Below are 19,849 nucleotides of genomic sequence, written 5' to 3'. Positions count from 1 at the left end.
TCCGTGTCCTTTTTAATTCTGCTTCTTCTTGAACTCTTTCATGGCCGATTCTAGTGCAGAGAGAGATGAAGAGGAAGAGGAGGGAATTGCCTCGGGTAGCCAGCCGTTTCTTGGCCAATACCCCGTGGTGGGGTACGCGCCACAATATAGGAAGCAAGCAAGCAAGCCAGCCAGCCGTTCTCTCCTTGAAGGCATTTCGAGGTCGCGGCAATCAGGTCGTCAGCAGCGCAGCTTTGAGTTACGCCGCGTCACGGCGTTACAGACCGGTAGCGTTAGCCGGCCGCTTCGGCTGGAACTCGCGTGAAACGTCCGAAAAAAATATGATTTCGGAGAGGAAGCTGCGATGGGAGCCTCCGAGAGCTCGCGAACGTGGTGCAAGCAAACACAAGCAAAACAAGAAACACCAAAGCGAGATATCTTTTTTTTTTTTTCTGCTAGGGAAGGCTGACTACGCGGATGCCTGCTTACGGTGTCTTTCCATCGGAAGATTACGAAGCACATAGTTGCACGGAAAAAATTTTGCGCGCTTCGGTGCACTCTCTGATGCGTGCTCCTATGTAACGATCGCGGAGAAAGAAGTAAGTGGCAGACAGTTGAGTGGGTGAGAGAGCGAGAGAGGGGTTATTTCGGGGCAGGCAAGTACGGTGGGATTCATTCCACATCGCCGGTAGCTGCGTGATTAACGGGAAAAAGAGCGAGAGAGGAGGAGTATAAAGTGCTCGTTCCTCCTCGCCAGCCTTCCGTGACTCTTTGATGTCCCGCCGGCCCGAAGACGCGAATAACGGTAAAGCGCTGACCCCTTGCGTGAAAAGTGGCCGATTGGGCGCCCTTAACTTTCCTATGTTGCACAAGGAGATATGCTTTCTGCATGCCCACGGGTATGTACGCTCAGCGCTTACAGTACGCGTCCAGTGCAAGCTATATATATATATATATATATATATATAGCTGTGGGGTCTTGTGATGGACCTGAAACACCGCTTTCAAAAGCTGGGGTAAGAAGGTTACGCTTGCGTTTTGTAGCTGTTTGCACCCAGTGAGAGAGGATAAAACCGGTCGGAGTCACATTCCGTGCGGATGCGAAGAAAAACGTTTCCAATTGTCACATCTATCCTCGTGCAGTCGAGAAAGAAACCAAGAATTTTTTACAGAAATTTTACAGGTACATTCGCTTAAAAGCTCTTGGCATAAAACTGCGCCTGAAACATGCGACTTCGGATAAGCAAATTCAATGAGGTCTCTCGTGCGAACGGCGCCGCTGAAATATGTGATATCGCTCGCCAATAGCCTCCCGTTGACGAATTAGCGATAGCAGCGCGATTGGGTAGATAATTAAATAACAATTTAACAAATAATTACTGCCCCCTCAGCAAAGCATCCAGCGTTTGCCACGCCACTAAAGCCCCTTAAACTTCGTAAAGTGGCGACACTCACCTCCTCCGCCTTCATTCCTCCTCGTTTCTCCTCTATTTCACGCTCCCTCCACGACCGTGGCGCCGCCTACACTGCTCGAGCGTAGCAACGGCGCCAACATGCGCTCCTCGCCGCTCCGTAGACGCTTCTCGAGCAAAAATGGCGCTGATGCACGGCGCGAGGGCCCACGTGATGTTATTAGGCCAATAGCGACGCGGCGTCGGCCTCGGCGAGAGCGCGCGAGGAGGAGGCGCCATTATTCAAAGCCTGACAGTACTTTACGAAGTGTAAGGGACTTTACACAGTATTCTGGCGCCACCTGACAAGCACTACGCGAATGACGGTATCGCCTCCGATATTTCTGTGCGCACGGCTGTTTTTTCCCCCGCCTATTACGAGCGCGTATGCATATGACAAACAGGAGGCTTCAAACAAGGTGACACGAGCTAGTACGAACACCTACCACAACTTGCCACCTCAAGTAAACATCTCAGTGGTTAGACATCTTGAAGGGACGTTGGCAAGACAAGCGACTTCAGAAAAGAGGCTGTAACACCAGTGCGGGAACTACAGGTATTATCTGCCATCACGAGTAGAGCTTCAGTTGCGCAAGAGTTTCCCGCACATCACGGTTCGTGGTGCCAGCGCAAATAAAACATCACAGTCTTCATACAGTGAAACGAGAACGTTTTGAGTAAAATAAACGCAGAAAGACAGTTAGATTACACTGTAAAAAATTTCCGTAATTTTACAGTCAAACCTGCCGTAAAAATTACGTAGACCGTTCAGTTTCATGAAAAACGGCGGAATTCTACGTAAAAAAACGGACGTGAGCTCTGTTTTTGAAATACGGAGAACCGTCCGTAATTTCATGTGGAGGGCAACTGAGCATGTTAAGAGCGAAAAATCAACACGCAACGAATATAAAGAAAAGACACCGCCCACGTTTACCAGCAGTTACCTAATATCACCATAGGTAACGCTGCTTGAACATTATTCATAGGCGAATCGTAGTACGCACGCACAAACGGAAGAGGTTTCAGCGGTGGCGCTGCTTACCACCCTTCATCGCTTCTACACGACGGGTTGCATTTCTCCGCCTCAACAGTACAGAGTGGACAGCGGCTGGAAATGGCGGTGTGCGGTGGTGGTATACCTGTTGCATTTGGGATTTCACTGAGAGAATAAGAAGGAATCGACGATGGACTGCTACGCAAGTAAGTGATTTAAGTGTCCTTTTTTGTTGTTGGTGCACGTCGCGCGTGCGAAATGCACCGCGATGGCCGGTGACGGGCTGAACTGTGTTGTGTGAGCATGCCCTGTCAATGCCCTGTAACGACATTCCCGCTTGGCCATGAGGATTGATAAAGCCGCGGCATTGCGAGTCTGTGATAAATGGTGTAGCGTTTGTTGTGCTGATTTCATATAGAGTACATTGAGGCGCGTAGGCAACATCAGCGACGATGTCGTCTGTAGCAGTTCGTTATCGGCTGTATGTGGCAGCTGGTTTACTGACGTTGGCATTCCAGTTTTGCAATGTGTTGTGATGTGTTCTTGGCATTCCAAAATAAAGTGAAGTTACTGTTCCCCTTAGCAATCTCTCACGGCGCGGTGTAACACTATGTTAGCCGTATTCGGCGACGCATTGCATCACAGCGAAATTCTTTTTCCTTAAGCTTAGGACGCAGTGTGCTTGGCGTGCATAATCGCTGTGTTCATATCCGTAATTGAAAGACTGCTTCTGGAATTGAAAGTCTGCTTGTGTATGAAGACCTCATAGAGCATGTTGCATGCGATGCCCCTACATCACAATGAATGGACGGTGTAGCGTGCTTGCTGCCGTAACCTCGTGCGATCTGCAGTGTTACGTAACACTGGTGTAACACGGTGCCTTGGAACACTTTGGGATCGAGCCCGAGCAATCGTGCGCGATCGCACTTGAAAGTGTCCGCGTGATACCCATTAAGGGTCGCTGGAGAAGAAATTGATTATTTTGCTAGCTGGTAATCGGCACCAGATGTTTCGCGAATTTTTGTTTTTGTTTTGTTTTTACTTCAGACAGCTACCAGGGTGACTATCAACGTTCTGACGCAATACGTCAGCATTTAACGTAATCTGGGAGTGGATTGCCACGTAAATTTTGCCCATCTGCGGCTTAATTGTAAAGCAAGTGCATGTGATAAGTAATTTTTAACGTAACCTTGACACAGAATAGCGGTGCCAAAAAGTGTGTAATGGACATCCAAAGTTACAAATGTTCCAAACTGGTATAAAAAATCAAAAGATGTGTCAACACTGATGTTAAAGGCTGGTTCTAATACTGACTGTCTCTAGTTGCATAGACTAATTTTCAGCATATAGGCATCACTACAATAATTATTCTAAAATACATGTTGTGAGTTATGTAGAGCAAAATGTCTGCTGTTTTGCCGAATAGAAGGTGCTTCATGAAGTCTTTTTTTAAATGAGTTGAACGATACAATTGAAGACACCAAACGATACCACAGCAATCGGTAATTCGGTGACAAGCTTATGTGCAAGAGTATTTGTATATGAAAATGTTTTTGCTTTACTGTGGACGACCGGTCTGAAAATACCTGATATTATTTGCTTCAATTGCAGCTATTGCACCAGTGAAGGATGTCTGTGTGCCGGTTTGTGCGCAGTTTCTCAGCCAGGTCAAAAGCACTGAATATATAGCCATGGGGAGAGGGGGAAGAAAAAAAAAAGAAGCACTGATTATGTGAATGCGCATGTGCAAAAATATGGAAGATGTATATGAAGGGAATCATAAGATTAACCAAAATCTAAAACTTCTCTAAAAACATGCGTTCATTTCTGTAAATAGTCGGAGACGAGGTGTCGACACAGGCGTCCCCTCTTATCTTAGACTGGTTGGCCTCCAAAAGTTCACGTGCCACAGTGTCATTGCTTTTAAACATGATTGTTGTATTAGGAAGCCTTGCTTCACGTACTTGCTTATTCTCATTCTCACATGCCTTGCAATGAAGCAGCAAGTTTGAGCCATAACCATTTTTGAGTGAAAGCTTGTGCTCCTGCAGGCGTTCATTAATACATTGGCCAGTTTGTCCGGTTTACTCCTTCCCACACTTCAGCGGTATGCAGTATACGACCCCTTCTCCGTACTTCACAAAAGGGTTTGTGTGTTTACTAGATCACTCTACTTTCTTAGTCATCATATCCAATCAGACGGCACAAAGTAGCAAGTTTTTGGGGCTCGGAAGAAACCACAGGAATTTTGTATTTGACGATGACATGTTTAAGATTATGTGCTGCTTTGTGAGAATACTGTAGCTTTCTTTTCCAATGTTTGACCTTCTTCACTGCTTCAGTTTCTTTCTTTTTGCACCTTTTTCAACAACGCCTCCGAAACTTTGCTCAAAACCAAACAAGGAAAGCCAGCTTTCTTCAACTTCAAAATCTGTTCGTCAAAGGTTTTGTGTGCCTTATGACAGCACAATTCTTTAAGGGTAAATTCAAGGCACATAGTGGCAATCGCACGTTTAACAGTCTTGGAGTGCATAGACTTATATTGCAACAATTAATTGCAGGGTCGGTATACCGACCTCGTGCCCGCAAGGATTTCTGCCGTATCCAGTGGCGATACCGTATTCTCTTGAAGTGGCGCGTAATCTTAAACACATCGCCGCAAAATATAAAATTCCTGTGGTTTCTGCTGCGCCCCGAAAGCTTGCTACTTTGTGCCGCCTGATTGGATCTCATGACTCTAAAAGTAGAGTGTTCTATTAAACATACAAATCCTTTTGTGAAGTGTGAAGAAGCGGTCGTATACCGTGGAAGTGTGGGAAAGAGTGTATCGGACAAACTGGCTGATGTATCAGCGAACACCTGTGGGAGCACAAGCTTCCGCTGAAAAATAGGTATGGCTCAAACTTGCCACTTCATTGCAAGGCCTGCAGGAATGAGAATAAGCAAGTATGTGAAGCAAGGCTTCAGGATACAACGATCGTGCTTAAAAGCAAATACACTATGGCACGTGAGCTGTTGGAGGCCAACCAGATTAAGAATAGAGGGGATGCCTGTGTCAGCATGCCTGTGTCTGAATATTTACACAAATGAATGCATGTTTTTAGATAAATTTTAGATTTTGGCTAATCTTATGATTCCCTTCATCTTCTGTGTTCTCGCGCGTGCGCCTTCACACAAGCAATGCTTCTGTTTTTTTCTTCCCCTTCTCCCCATGGCTATATATTCAGCTGCTTTTGACCTCAATAAACAGTTGCAAGTAGCACCTTGTGCTGTCTTTGTTCTTTCTTACTGTGTTGTCTCTGTTGGCGCTTCATCTTCTGAAAGCTCTTCACCAAGTAGTCCCCACAACGTGTTCTACTGGAAAACTACAACTAGACAGTGATCTTCCATTTCTTGACCTCATTGTTTTCTTTGGTGAGTGTCATGTGCACTGCATCCATGCCCCGTCTTTTAAGGAGGGAATTCTGCCTTTCGCATCAGCGCACTGTTCGGCTGTGAAGCTCTGTCACAGAAGCACGAAATAGCATCCTCAACAAGTCGAGGAGAACTTCTATACCCAGGTCTAACATTGGCCTACAGTGGTGTGACCACTGTTAGATCACATTCAGAAGGTCAGCCATGGTCTCATAATCTGGGTTCAAAAAGGTGAATCAGACCAGGCCTTGGCGCAAAGTGTAGCAAGAGGCACATGCAGCAGTTCAACTGTGTGGTTGTTTACAACATCCCGTTGTCCTGCAGCTGCAACTAGGCAGGACAAATAGGCCTAATATTTGTTTGTTTGTGTTTGTTTGTTTGTGTGTGTGTGTGTGTGTGTGTGTGTGTGTGTGTGTGTGTGTGTGTGTGTGTGTGTGTGTGTGTGTGTGTGTGTGTGTGTGTGCGCGCAATTAACCAATAGTCTTAGCCTGCGCTCGTGTTGTTTGGCCTTCTCCCATCTTTTCGTGTTGTCCCCAAGTAATCAGTCGGTGTCACATTCTTATAGAATTTGCAGTTATGAGATTCATGCTTTGGAACATGATCAGAAGCTACCAAATGGATGACATAATCCATCTACATGTGTTAGTGTAGATAAATGTGTCTGTGCAGTAGGGGTAGGGCATCATATGTGCTTGTTTAGCACTTACGTATGCACTTTTGTTTCCAGAGCTTGTGACACAGTGATTCAAACTATGTCTGTGAAAACAGTGCTGCACGTTGCAAGGAAATGTTACAACACTTGTAGGTGAAGCTCGGTGTTGTGAGAGGTTATAGAAACTTGCTTTTTGCAAGTTTCTAGAGCATTTTTTAATGATGCTTCTTTAACTCCCGCGTGCATCGTGTTCATGACTCGCTATAAAACTGTCAACAAGTATGTCCTTTATGCCATCCGTTTCTAAAGATTACATGAATATAATTAACCCCCTGAGGGTCGATCTTTTTCGCCATATTCGACCGCCCAGGGTCGATTTTTTTTATTGCAGATTCCAATTCTTAGGGACTTATTTCGAAAAAAATTTACCGTAATTTTTCTAGGGTGTCCGTAAAGCCACAAAAAAATTATTTTGCGTTGGTATATATGGTACTCGTTATTCATGAATAACAATAATAAAAAAGGAAATAAACCTATAAGAGTAAAAAATTTGTTACATTGTTATAGTTCAAGGCTTTGAAAATGTGCACACGAGAATACTTTGCAAGACTCAAATGTTCCTGCTCTTACACTAATATGTACTATTATGAGCAATATCTAAGGGAACACAGGAACGCGTAGAAAACACCCTCAGACCCAACTATATGGGTGATATGCAGCGGCCACCGTTGGAAACAAAGTGGAAAGGGGGACGCTGTTCTAACAACTGTTCGCACTCCCGCCATGCGTCTGCAAAGTGCGGAATTTCACATCGCCAGCAGACAGTGATAACACTGTTCGATATTGCGTCACTGGTAACCTTTTGCGTCGAATCATTACAAAAGATAGCACTGTTCCGGACTTCGATATTGATTTATGGTAAATCTTCTAAACCGGGAAAAAATTGTCTTTAAGGGTAAGTTCAAAATAATTTTATTGGCGCTTGCCGAATATTAAAAAGATATTGAAGCAAATGAAATAAGGCAGTAGCGTTATCGCAGCTTATCCTCGTCCTTTGCTTTGTTCGTTGGTGGCCTAATAACGCGTTATGCCACCGTCGACTTAACGATGGCCTCTGTTCTTTGAGGCAAAGATGCGTAGAGAGCCTCGATGAGTGCGGTATCACGCTGAAGGCGGGCTTCCACTCATGTTCTATTGCTTCCCATAGTTGGTCGGAGTTCGCCAATTCTAGTGAGCTCTTCGAAAGGTTCACTTTCATACGGCCCCAAACGTGCTCTATAATGTTCATGTCGGCACCCTTCGCACACCACTGAAGTTGCATTACCCCTCGCTCTTCCAAAAGGCGCGCCACGTCCTTCGATGTGTGAACGGGAGACAAGTCCTGTTGGAAAAAATAACACCCATCCAGGTGCAGCCTGTTCAACACATAGGGGATCATCTGGTGCTCGAGCAGAGTGCAATACGCAGCACTGGTGAACCTCCCATCAATTCTCACCAGTGGGCCTAGGCCTGCGTGGGAAATCGCCCCCCCCAGACGTTCACAGACACGCGTCCACTGGCGGCCACCTCCTGGATATTCTGCGGACTAAAGCGTGTGTTTGCGGTCCACCACACTCTCTTTCGTTTGTCCCAGCGGCTCGAGAACGTGGACTCATCAGAGAAAACTACATACTTCTACCCACTCTCACTCCAGCTGCGGTGTTCAGTAGCGAACCTCAGGCGAGCCGCTTTGTTGGCTGCGGTGAGCAGAGGTTTCTGTGCGGCGATGCGGCTTTGCAGTCCTGCTTCTCTAAGCCTTCGTCGTACCGTGCTGTCGCTCAAGTTGTTCAAGCCAAGAGCACCTCGAATGTCTTTTGCACTTTGAAATGGCTTGTCGCTGACGGCAGCCACGATGCAAAGGTCTTGGTCGTTCGTTGTTGATCGAGGTGGTGTGCGGTGCGGCGCATCGTTTATGCGTCCTTCGTCTCGGTAAGCCTGGATAATCCGGTTGACCGTTTTCAATGGGCGGCTTGTCACGAGAGCAATATTGCGCTGCGTATAACCTCTTTTAGACATTTCTATTATATCTTCCCGCTCTTTAAGAGGCACTCGAGGCATCTTGAGGCTGCAAATTCAGGGTTGACTGCTCTGCGTGGGCCACTGCAGTGTGCGACGTTAATTTTCTCTGAACGAACTTCGTGCAACAGTCGCACGAGAGACAGTTTGTCAATGTTCTTTTTTTTTTTAATTTCTCTTTATTCTATTCCTCTGTCGTCATTGGTTTGAGCGTCGCCACTGTTCGAGGTGCCACTGACAATCGAGTGTGTCGATTCAAATAAAGAATCGGTTTGAAATACAGGGCAAACTTTTTCTCGGAGTACTATCAAGCGGTTGCACGAACAAAAAAAGAGAATGAAAGAAAAGAAAGTGAATCGGTGTAAGTCACTGGTGACGATCACCATCTTATCGGCTGTCGGACGATCCATGATGTAAGCTGCTCCTTTGTAGAAATGCCAGCGTGCTGGGAGTGCCAACAGTTAGTGGAAGAGCACTCCCCTTTCCCCCTTCATTTTTCACAGCGCCATCCGCGTATCGCTCCGAGTCTGTTTCAAGGCTGTTTGCCACGCGTTCCTGTGTTCCCTTTCATATTGCTTATGATAGTACATCCATAGTGTAATCGAACTGTGTAGGTGCATGCACTCAAGAAAACTGTGCGGTTGTGTGCCCATCAAAAAAGCAAAACATGTGACAAACTTCCAATAATCTTCATCTTATCGCCAACCAGATGCAATTAGTTTTCGCGAGTCTCAAAAAAAAAAAAAAAAGAAAAGGAGCAACAGAAGCGCATGCACGGCAGCATCCTTCCTATGCGCACCCCTGCGAGCACTAAATGAGCGAGAAACAAGGCGATTAGTAACGAGATAGCCATCAGTTTTGCAAGCGCAAGAAGCCGAAACGGCCTGCGAAAACAAAACCCCAACCGCCACCCGCCCGCGCGCACGCCAATGCGCAAGCGGTAGTACATAGACGCGCAGGAGCAAACTAGCGCTAAAACAAACCATGCAACGAAAACTGAGAGAGCGAGGCGTGCAAAAGAAATTCCCTGTATTTCCACATAATGGCAGCACATGACAGAAAAGAAAAGGTTAGGAAATTGTCGCGCTTTTTAAACCTACAGATAGTGCCGTAAATATACGTCATTGACCCTTGAAGGGTTAAGGAGTCATGCTCCTTGAAACAATTTCCCGTAACAACATTGCAAAATACCACCTGAGGGTCTCGCATCTCTTACATCTGCTGTTTTGCACATCATAATTTAATAAAACTGCATTTAGTAGCTGCACAGCACAGGCCCCATTTTGTTTTATCACACTTTGTCTTTTCTCCCCCTGCCCCAGGTCTTATTTCAACAACTGCAGGCCATCATAAAATTGCTTCAACATTGTTGACAGATTCCAATATTTTTTTCCAACCATTCTCTCATGTGATCTAAAGAAAATTAACTTGATTAGCCTGACATGAAGATGAATTCGAAATAATTTATTGTACTTGCTTGGTAGCACTGAACTGTTTCGTTAATCAATATAATACTTACAATTCACCTTTGTAATGCTGGGTACCGGTAGAGATATGGTTAGTTATTCACCAAAAAGGCTCCCGAATTTTCCACCTTCTTAGTGTAGGTTAGACACTCACTTGTTGCACTTCACAAAGAGCAACTTGTGGTTGCTAGGAAATAAAGGTTTACTGAGAATTTTCATGCATCCAATTTGATTCTGTGTACTAGCATGTTTGTATTAGCATGTATTTCATAGAGTTGCGGCTCCATAAAAGTACATTCTGTCATTCAATGTCTGTGACATGGTCAAGCAGGTTGACCATATCTAATTAGAACTTCCTATGTTCTGGGGCACTTGTTTGCAACTTAAATTATGTGGTTTGGTGCTGTCAGTGTAAGCCTAATGTCGTTTTTTGTTCTCCCAGGAAGGACGCAAGCATTGCAAGGAGCCATTTGACTTGCCGCCACACTAATATTGTATTTGGTAAGGTCTATTACAGATCTTATTTCGCGTAGTATGTGCTATAGTTGTGTACAATGTGTTCAAAACTTCAGTAGGTGGGCTGTTCGACAACAGGTGTTTACAAATTAATAATTATAAAAGATGTTCAAGGTCATTAGTGATACAATTGCTGCTCACTGCTGAATTTTTTTCCAAATTAAATGATGAGCCATCCAGCAAGTGCGGCTCTCCTGGCTAATTATACAAACTTTCAAATATGGTTAATTTTTTATCACAAGTGTACAGCAGTCGGGGACAACTGTTCACAGCGACAATTTCATAATATTTACTTACATGCAAAAATGAGTCAAAGGTCAGGTGTACTTATGAAGTTTTGTGAAACAAGTTCATCATCATATTGCTTACTTCATTGAAAAGTTTGTCGCGGAATTCTCACTTCTATGAACAGATCAACAGTTGTCGAACGATGGTCGTCTCTATAGCCAATGTTTGTGCCAGAGGCTTGTCTTCAGAGCACTAACAAGAGACTTTGCCATGCAGCTTGAGCTGATCAGTATGAAGAGATTGCATAGGATAGGAACACAAAGCATTAGTGGGCCTCTTCGATTATCAGTCCTTGACAGTCCTGGACTGCTTAGCACTGCTGTCCCGCATTCGATTTTCTCAATCGGCTTCGGAAGCCCCATCCACCAGTCCGAGAGCAGCCAGTATCGCATTCATTTTACCAGAAGTCACAGACTCTGCGGACTCTCAGAGCTGTCAGCAGATATTTGTTCAGACAAATGCAAGTAGCTACCAGACAGCGGCTGTCTTAAAAAGATGCATGCGGGCTTGATGCTATGTTTTAAAAGAGGCTGTGTGTTTATATGTACTTTGCGCGTTCCAGACAGCAAATATCATGCACTCAGCTATCGCTTCTGTTAAATCGATGCTTTGTGTGCCATAATGCGAGGTTTTCATGAGTGGTCTAATTGCTGCAACCTTAGTCCTTGTGTTTTTTAAGGCAAAACACAGTGATCAGGCGCAAATGCTTGCTTTTCTTGATGTGTTTCGTGACATCTGTCATGCTCATTGCTATATGCATAGTAAACAGGTAGATTTCGCTGTTCAGATGAGTGAAACTGGTGGACGAGGAAACATATCATATTGCATGTAGATATTTAATGCTGGTAGCTGGCGTGGCATACAGGGTGTTTCACGTAACTTGAGCCAAACATTGAAAATATGCAAATGCCACGTAACTGGACAGAACCAAGGTAATGTTGTTTGTCCTCGCTTCGACATACTCATTTCTTTTTCATTTCGCCAGATTAAATCATTAGTATTCGGTAATTGACGTAGTAGTTCTGCGGAAACCCGCAAGGTGGAGAGAAGTAATGAATAAAGGGAAAATCAGACATCCACCCGTTCGTAGCAATTGCTACAAAGGAAACCCATACGGGTTCCTCGAAAGAAAGGCCTCATAGTTGAAGAAAAATTCGTCCTGGTCCGGGACTCGAACCCGGGACCACTGCCTTTCCGGGGCAGCCGCTCCACCATCTGAGCTAACCAGGCGGCTAGCAGATGGTAGGGCGAAGTCGAATTTGTCGACAACGCGAAGCAAAGGCAAGAGTTTGACGTAGTAGTTCTGCGGAAACCCGCAAGGTGGAGAGAAGTAATGAATAAAGGGAAAATCAGACATCCACCTGTTCGTAGCAATTGCTACAAAGGAAACCCATACGGGTTCCTCAAAAGAAAGGCCTCATAGTTGAAGAAAAATTCGTCCTGGTCCGGGACTCGAACCCGGGACCACTGCCTTTCCGGGGCAGCCGCTCCACCATCTGAGCTAACCAGGCGGCTAGCAGATGGTAGGGCGAAGTCGAATTTGTCGACAACGCGAAGCAAAGGCAAGAGTTTGACGTAGTAGTTCTGCGGAAACCCGCAAGGTTCCGCAGAACTACTACGTCAAACTCTTGCCTTTGCTTCGTGTTGTCGACAAATTCGACTTCGCCCTACCATCTGCTAGCCGCCTGGTTAGCTCAGATGGTGGAGCGGCTGCCCCGGAAAGGCAGTGGTCCCGGGTTCGAGTCCCGGACCAGGACGAATTTTTCTTCAACTATGAGGCCTTTCTTTCGAGGAACCCATATGGGTTTCCTTTGTAGCAATTGCTACGAACGGGTGGATGTCTGATTTTCCCTTTATTCAGTATTCGGTAATTAATCAACTTCCCAAATATTATGATTAATACATGCTACATAAAAGTGTTTTTCCTAGCGTGAAAGAAGCCTGCAAATACACACTAAATTGTTGCGTGACTGTCCATTCGCAGCACTTTTTGTGTATTCGCGAGCTTCTTTCTCGAAAAAACACTTCTACGCAGCATGTCTCAAACAACAGAAAGCTGTATGGGGAGCTTTTCATGTTGCTCTACAATTTTCTCATGAACGCTTCTAATCTGATTATAATATTTGAAAAGTTGATTAATTAACGAAGATGAAATATTTATTGTGGTGGAATGAAAAAATATCTAAGTATCTCCAAGTGACGGCAAACAACATTACCTTGGTTCTGTCGAGCTACGTCACATTTGCATATTTTTATTGTTTGGCTCAAGTTACGTGGGACAACCTGTATAATCAGAGCTTCACAGATTGCTGTTGACATGTGTGCTGATTCCTTCTGTTACCCAAATTCGGAATTTTGCTTTTGGATGTGCAGGATTAGTAGACGGTGTAGACGCGCTCTGTCCTAGACACACGTCAGGCCTTTAGTAGACGGTTTCACGAGCTTTGAGGATATCGGCCTGTGCTTTGTGGGTGAACAGTGATGTGGCACAACCGTGTTTTTGCTTATTTTTGTGTGGCAATGACGCTTAAATTTTACAGGAAATGAATGAGCTGGCTTAAATACAGCGGTTAAGGGGCCCGAAGAGCGAGAGCACGATGTAAACTGAGCTTTGTTAACATGTTCAATGTGCTCAGGCTGCGATTCCATTATGCAAGCTTTATGGTTGTGTCGGCGACATGGCCTCTGAGACTGCACCATTTTGATGACCACGCTACTGAATTTGCTGGGTAGGGCGCTATCTACAAGTAGCTAAAAGCACGAGGTCACGGGATTGAATCCCGTCCACGGTGGCCGCATATCAATGGGGGCAAAATATGAAAACACCCATGTACTTAGATCTAGGTGCACGTTAATGAACCCCAGGTGGTCAAAATTTCCGGAGTCCTCAACTACGGCTTGCCTCGTAATCAGAAAGTGGATTTGGCACGTAAAACCCCATAATTTAAGCAGCTAATAGCAGACAACAGCAGCCAGGAGAGCGACTTCCAATCACGGTGCTTTCAAACAAAACCTTGGACAGTCCCAGGCAGCGGGATCACATGACTGAGATGCGCCCTTCTGTCAATTCAAGCCAGACCAGAAGCCGCAGGTGGTTTGCGGACAGTCTGGGACTGCATAATCGAAGGGGCACAGTGCTCTCACATACATTATGTCCACTGCGGGACGAAGGCCTTTCCAAGTAATCTGTAAATATATATGGCTTGCGCCAACTGACTCCATCCTATGCTTGTATATTTACAAATTTCGTCATGGTGCCTAGTTCTTTACCATCCTCAACAGCGTGTTTTTTTTAATTTATCATGCATATCATTTTTTGTCGTTCTGTTGCTTGTTGAGCAAGCCTTCATTCTCAAGCTCCATTTTTATCATGTCAGGTTTCAGTCTCTTAGGTTAGTTTTAGCACAATGCAATGATGGTACTTTTATGTGACTTAAGTCTTCTAAACAATTTATAGTCTTTAAATTTTCTTCTACTCATCCAGGACTCCTGTGACTAATTGCCTTAAGTAACATACTTCATTGCCTTCTTGCCCTAGAAAATGTAACTGGTGCCTTCTTGCAGGCCTTTAAAGTGGCAACATATGTACTGCCGACAGTAGGGCATGTTCAGATAAATTCAACTGGACATGCCTGGCGATCACTTTTAATTTTGATTTTAAAATTTATTTTGCTGCCCGAGCCTGGCAACAATGAAATTAACCTTAGTTTTCCAAGAAAAAAAAGGTGTCTCTGCAAAAAGCAATATAGAATTACCTGTTTAGTTAGAAGCATTCTCCCTGTATTTTACCGAATCTGCATTTTGGATAGATCCGCAGGAAATAGTGTTGTCGCTGCGGCTTTAAAAATATTTTGTACCAGACTGCAGGCCAATAGCATTAATTCCAACTAATTACCACAGAGTACCCCCACTACGGTATAAAGAAGAAAAATTTTGGAAAAAAACATTGCATAAATTGACCAAAGTTTTTTTTCTTTGCATTTACTAACAGCACGGAATTTGGCCATCCTGTTGCCATGAGTCATAGAAATTTGAGCAAATAGCTCTGTCCTCATTGGCTCTCAAAATCTACGGGAAGTGCTCATGATTAGGCATGTTAATGAATTACTCTACTTTAAAATTTTTTAGGAGAGTCTTGATTCATTTCAGAAATTTCCCGAATTAAGCACATTCACATGAAGCAATGCAATCTGAAAAAATATGTTGCATTATTTGTTTCGTTATGGAATTGCAAGTCAAGAAATGGACAGAATAAACAGTACTGCCTGCCAGAGCCATGTATGGGGTCCAGGCATAATTGCAGGCTTCTTTACAAAAAGGGCAAATTTTTCGGTGAACACAGTGCAATATTATAACTTTTTATGAAGATGGGAAGGGTATGTTGATGCATTCACAACCGTAACTTTCAATTTTCACTGCTTGAGTAAAAAGAATATTTCACATTGATACTTCTTCCGTGACACAAACCATATCCGAAAGGGGCTGACGGCTGTTGTGACACAGTTGTGGTGCAAGCATGGTTTTTTTGTATTGTTGCTATTCTACCAGCCTGTCAGCTGGACAATATCTTTGGCTTGCTTGTTCTGGGTCGGAAGTAAACAACATGCATGGTTTGCGCTTGTTTCAAGAGTGCTTCATTGTTTTGGGAAACAGTAAAATCTGCAAGGTTGTTTAATGGAGCAATAGAGCAGTGAAAGTTGAAAGCTATGGTCTGCAGTATGTGGCCATGGCAGCTGTACCTAAATATGGGAGAAGTAATCTCCGAATGTCATAATGTGCACGTGACATCTTTGGCTGTTCCAGGCAAACCATCAATTGACTTGGGTCCTTTCTATCTGAAGCTTTTTATGCTATAAGGCTACGAATGAATATATACCAACATGGCTGAGTCTGAACCATTTCTTTTGACAAGAGCACTTGTAGTGACAGTTGTGAATACGAAATCATTGTTTATCTGAGTAACAATAGTGATGATGATGATGGTAAATAATTGAACAGCCTTAATTGATTGGTGTTTCTTTCTTTTCAGGCAAAGCCGAAGGCCTCTGCAAGCAGCCAGTCATTCCAAGTCTCAACCAATCCTTCCTCTAGTCAGCCAATTTCTAGTGTCTATGCGGAAAGGACTTGCGCAAGAGTGGACACGGGACACTAAAAAGGCGACAAAGACAGGCGTAAACTTCCAACCGGTGTTCATTACAAAAAGGTATGTATATGTACTCTTGCACACTTGATCATAATCTGTTACAATCATGCAAGTCAACATGGCCATCACAAATAAACGAGCGCACCAAGGCCTAAGGCGGCTTCCTGCATACAGACCCCAGATATTCAAATTCTTTAACAGTCAGTGCTATAGGGATGGCTTGCTAACACAGTTGCATTCTGCAATAGCCGCTGCCTCAATGATGAGTCTAGTGTTTTCTTTCACACTGCTTGCTATTATTTTTGTTTTTCAAACAGTCGATGACATTTGCATTGGGAGCAATGGATTCCAAGGAAACCTTCTTTCCCTTTTTGTACTCTCCGATTATGTTCCTGTAGTCTCAAGTTTAGGGAACTTCCCATTTGTCCCACGTAACGCTACCCGCAGGAAAGAGGTATGCTATACACTATTCCTCTTGAGCATTTGATGAAACCCTTTCTCTGCACAATGTTGCATGATTTTGATTGTCTGCTGACAGGGCTGGTTTTGGCACATAACTTAGATAGCTTGCGGGGTGCGGAAGAAATGACCAAGACTGCAGTCCTTTGGCCTATTTTCTTTAGTTGCACCTTTGTGATACTGTTCGCAGGAATCTAGCAGTCATCCCATACATTCACGCTATCTTGCATAAACTAAAGAAAATAGGCCAAAGGGCGGGAGTTTCGGTCATTTTTCCCGCACCCAACAAGTTATCTCAGTTATGTGCCAAAACCAGCCCTGTCAGCAGAGAATCAATTTCATGCCACATTGCTCACAGAAAAGGTTTCGTCGAAATGCTCAGGGGGAGTAGTGAATAGCACACCTCTTTTCTGTGGGCAGCGTTACGTGGGACAAACGGGAAGGTGCCTAAATATGAGACTACACGAACATAATACAAAAGTACAAAAGGGAGAGAGGGTTTCCTTGGAATCCAAAACTCCCCATGCAAATGTCATGCACTCTGAAAAAACAGAAATAATAGCAAGCAACGCGCAAGAAAGCACTAGGCCCATCATTGAGGGGGCAGATAACGCATAAGGCAACTGCATTAGCAAATTATCCCTAGCGTTGACATTAAAAAATTTGCATACCTGGGGTCTGTATGTGGGAGGCCGCCTTAGGCCTTGGGGCGGCCTTAGTGCGCTCTTGTAACTGATTATGATCAAGTGCACAAGAGTATATATACATGCCTTTTCATAATAAACACCAATTGGAAGTTCGCACCTGTTCTTGTCACCTTTTTAGTGTCCCGCGTTCACTCTTGTGCTGGTCACTTCAGCATGGAATACCAACTAGCCCGGTCTCACACCCTGCTTTTTTCAGTAAAGCAGAATAAACACAGGTTTTTTTCAGATTCAAGTGGCTTGTTGTTTCTCGAACACAAATCTGTATGTATGCTGTGTACATGTTGGATGCGGAACCCAAGTGCAACATGACAACACTGACACGAAGAATAAGCGGTGTAGAAAACAATGACACTAGGAGGAAACATGCAAACACAGCACGTTCTGTGTGGTGTATTTCCTGTGTGCTATGATTTCTGCCCCATTTCCAGCTATATCTTAAATGATGTTGCAAGTTATCCACGTTGTAATGTACGACTTGGGTGGTTCATTGCCCAAAATAACTTATTCCAATGAACGAAACAATTTGGCTCGAGAACACGAGCATTCAAGTCCCCGTTTCTTCATTACCAAAGTACGGTCATGTACTATAATCACAAGTACGGGGCTCAATTTACAGCATTTCCGTTTTACGGAACTCACCGTTTTTCTTATTTGCAAAATACGGTCAATTCTGTAATCACAACTACGGAGCTCACCGTTTTCCATTTAACGGAAATAATTTTTACGGCCTGTCCGTTCTACGGAAACACCATTTTCCATTTAACGGAAATCATTTTTACGGCCTGTCCGTTTTACGGAAACAACATTTTCCATTTAACGGAAATAATTTTTACGGCCTGTCCGTTCTACGGAAACACCGTTTTTCATTTAACGGAAAAGTGTCCGGCAACGTTTTACCTGCAACTTTGACCGTAAACTGAAGAAATTTTTTTTACAGTGTACGCTTTTTCAAAAGTGCAACATCTTATTGCGAAAATGTTCCAGCGCAGAACAAGAACGTTCCACGCCCCCTCTACACCGCAGCTGCACAATATGCCCCAGGCGAGGGCAGAATCTGTCGTACAGCTCAGGTTGATTTCAATGAGTACAGAGAAAATTTACTGCGAACAGTAGTTATTAGCTAGAACATGTACTCAAGATGACATGGAAGTCATTGTTGTAACGCTTTGAGACGTACGCGCTACCACGCGATAGCCTTTGGACCATCTGAAGGTCTAGAAGCTGTGGTGCAGCTCTCGGGAAGTACAGCGCGCCTTTTGCTCTGGACACCCTCGCCCCCTTTAACGGCTGGGGGAAAGGAGGCTGGCAGTTGCCTTCCAACCGGCGCGTGGCGCCGCTGAAGGAGGAGGAGGAGGGAAAAGAAGGAAAGAAAGGTAGAAAGGTCAACCAGACGCACGTTCGGTTTGTCACCCTACAGGGGGGAAGCGGTCTGAGAAACACACGCAGGACGTATCGGCTCGCAAATATGGCCACCAATACGTCCCTCTCTCGCCACGGTTCTGGCCTCCTGAGTGAAAAAATTAATTCAAGTGTACGAAGGTGGGATCGTACCTCTGTCAACCACCACAGGGGCCCGATGTTCTAATTAGGCATCCGTACGCATTCGCGTACCCCGCCGCATTCATTGCTTGGCAATAAGCTAAGTTACGCAATGCGAACATTGACGTGCGCACAGTCGCACAAAAAAGAAAAAAAAAACGTTTTGCTAAAGAGACCAATGAAAATTCAAAAATCGTACATACGAACACAAGGGTACAGAAACGGAAGACATTCAGGGACGCGATCAAAGATCTCGGCTTACGCTACAGGATTGAGCGGCAACTTCTTGAGAGACAAACCCTAACGAGTGAGGTAGCTCAGCGTGTCCGCCGATCATTCGGATCCTCCATAAATAACAAATAAAGTCCCAGTAAGCTCGCACGCCCGCTTCCCTCGTGTCGGAAGTCAACCAGCTCATTGAGACGTTTGGCAAGTGCGTCACGTGACACTTTCTCGCATTCTTGCCTCGTAACGCCTGCACCGCTTTGACACGGCATGTCGGACTGCACCGCCCAGGGCATCGGTCCGCGTTCCCCACTCCATTCCTCGTGGCAGCTACAACGTAACACAGACGCTATGCAACATCGTGTTGCTTTCAAAATCAACGATGTTTTAACATTTCTTCGTCACAGTGTCAAATGGCATTGCCTTTTTCACACGAACCGCATGCCATATACATAGGTACGTACGATTGTGTAGCACTTAAATTAGTCGCAGATGACGTCAGAATTCGCGTTTCTCTCGCTTACGCCCATCCCGTGCCCATATGTAGATCAGAAAAACAGTGACGTAAGTTCGCATCGAACGGCCTGAGTGAAACTACATGCCGATGCCTGTACGATCGTCGTCGCTATCCTACACCCACACGCACACACACGCACACACACACCTTGTCACCTGACACAAGCATATTGGTCAACTTAGTAACGCTCTGCGAGACTTCAAGCGCAACCGCATACAGACAACTGCCTGCGAAATGCCTCGCATGACTCCGATTACCACAGTGCGTGCGATGGGCATATTTTTTGTTGCGATAGCATTTATATGGACACTCCAAGCGCGTCTTTACCGTCGCCGTGATGTTCCACATAAAGTCTACGGGCGATAACGTAGTCGACGCGCGCCCTATGCTGTTCAATTACACGGGCAGTCGAGACAACGTTGGTGCCGCTGGCGCGGTTGCGCT

General features: G+C 44.8%; 1 long non-coding RNA gene across 1 annotated transcript; it reads left to right on the top strand.

The window, feature by feature from the left end:
- The first annotated feature begins 2,474 nt into the window (after positions 1-2,474).
- LOC142590202 (uncharacterized) lies at positions 2,475-17,351 on the top strand. Its single transcript, XR_012830054.1, has 3 exons — positions 2,475-2,630; positions 10,454-10,512; positions 15,845-17,351. It is a non-coding gene; the product is annotated as an uncharacterized LOC142590202 (long non-coding RNA).
- Positions 17,352-19,849: the final 2,498 nt, after the last annotated feature.

The sequence above is a fragment of the Dermacentor variabilis genome, chromosome 8, assembly GCF_050947875.1.
Source record: "Dermacentor variabilis isolate Ectoservices chromosome 8, ASM5094787v1, whole genome shotgun sequence".
NCBI classification, from domain to species: domain Eukaryota; kingdom Metazoa; phylum Arthropoda; class Arachnida; order Ixodida; family Ixodidae; genus Dermacentor; species Dermacentor variabilis.
The sequence above is the reverse complement of the archived record's forward strand: the minus strand, read 5'-3'. Positions and strand labels throughout refer to the sequence as shown.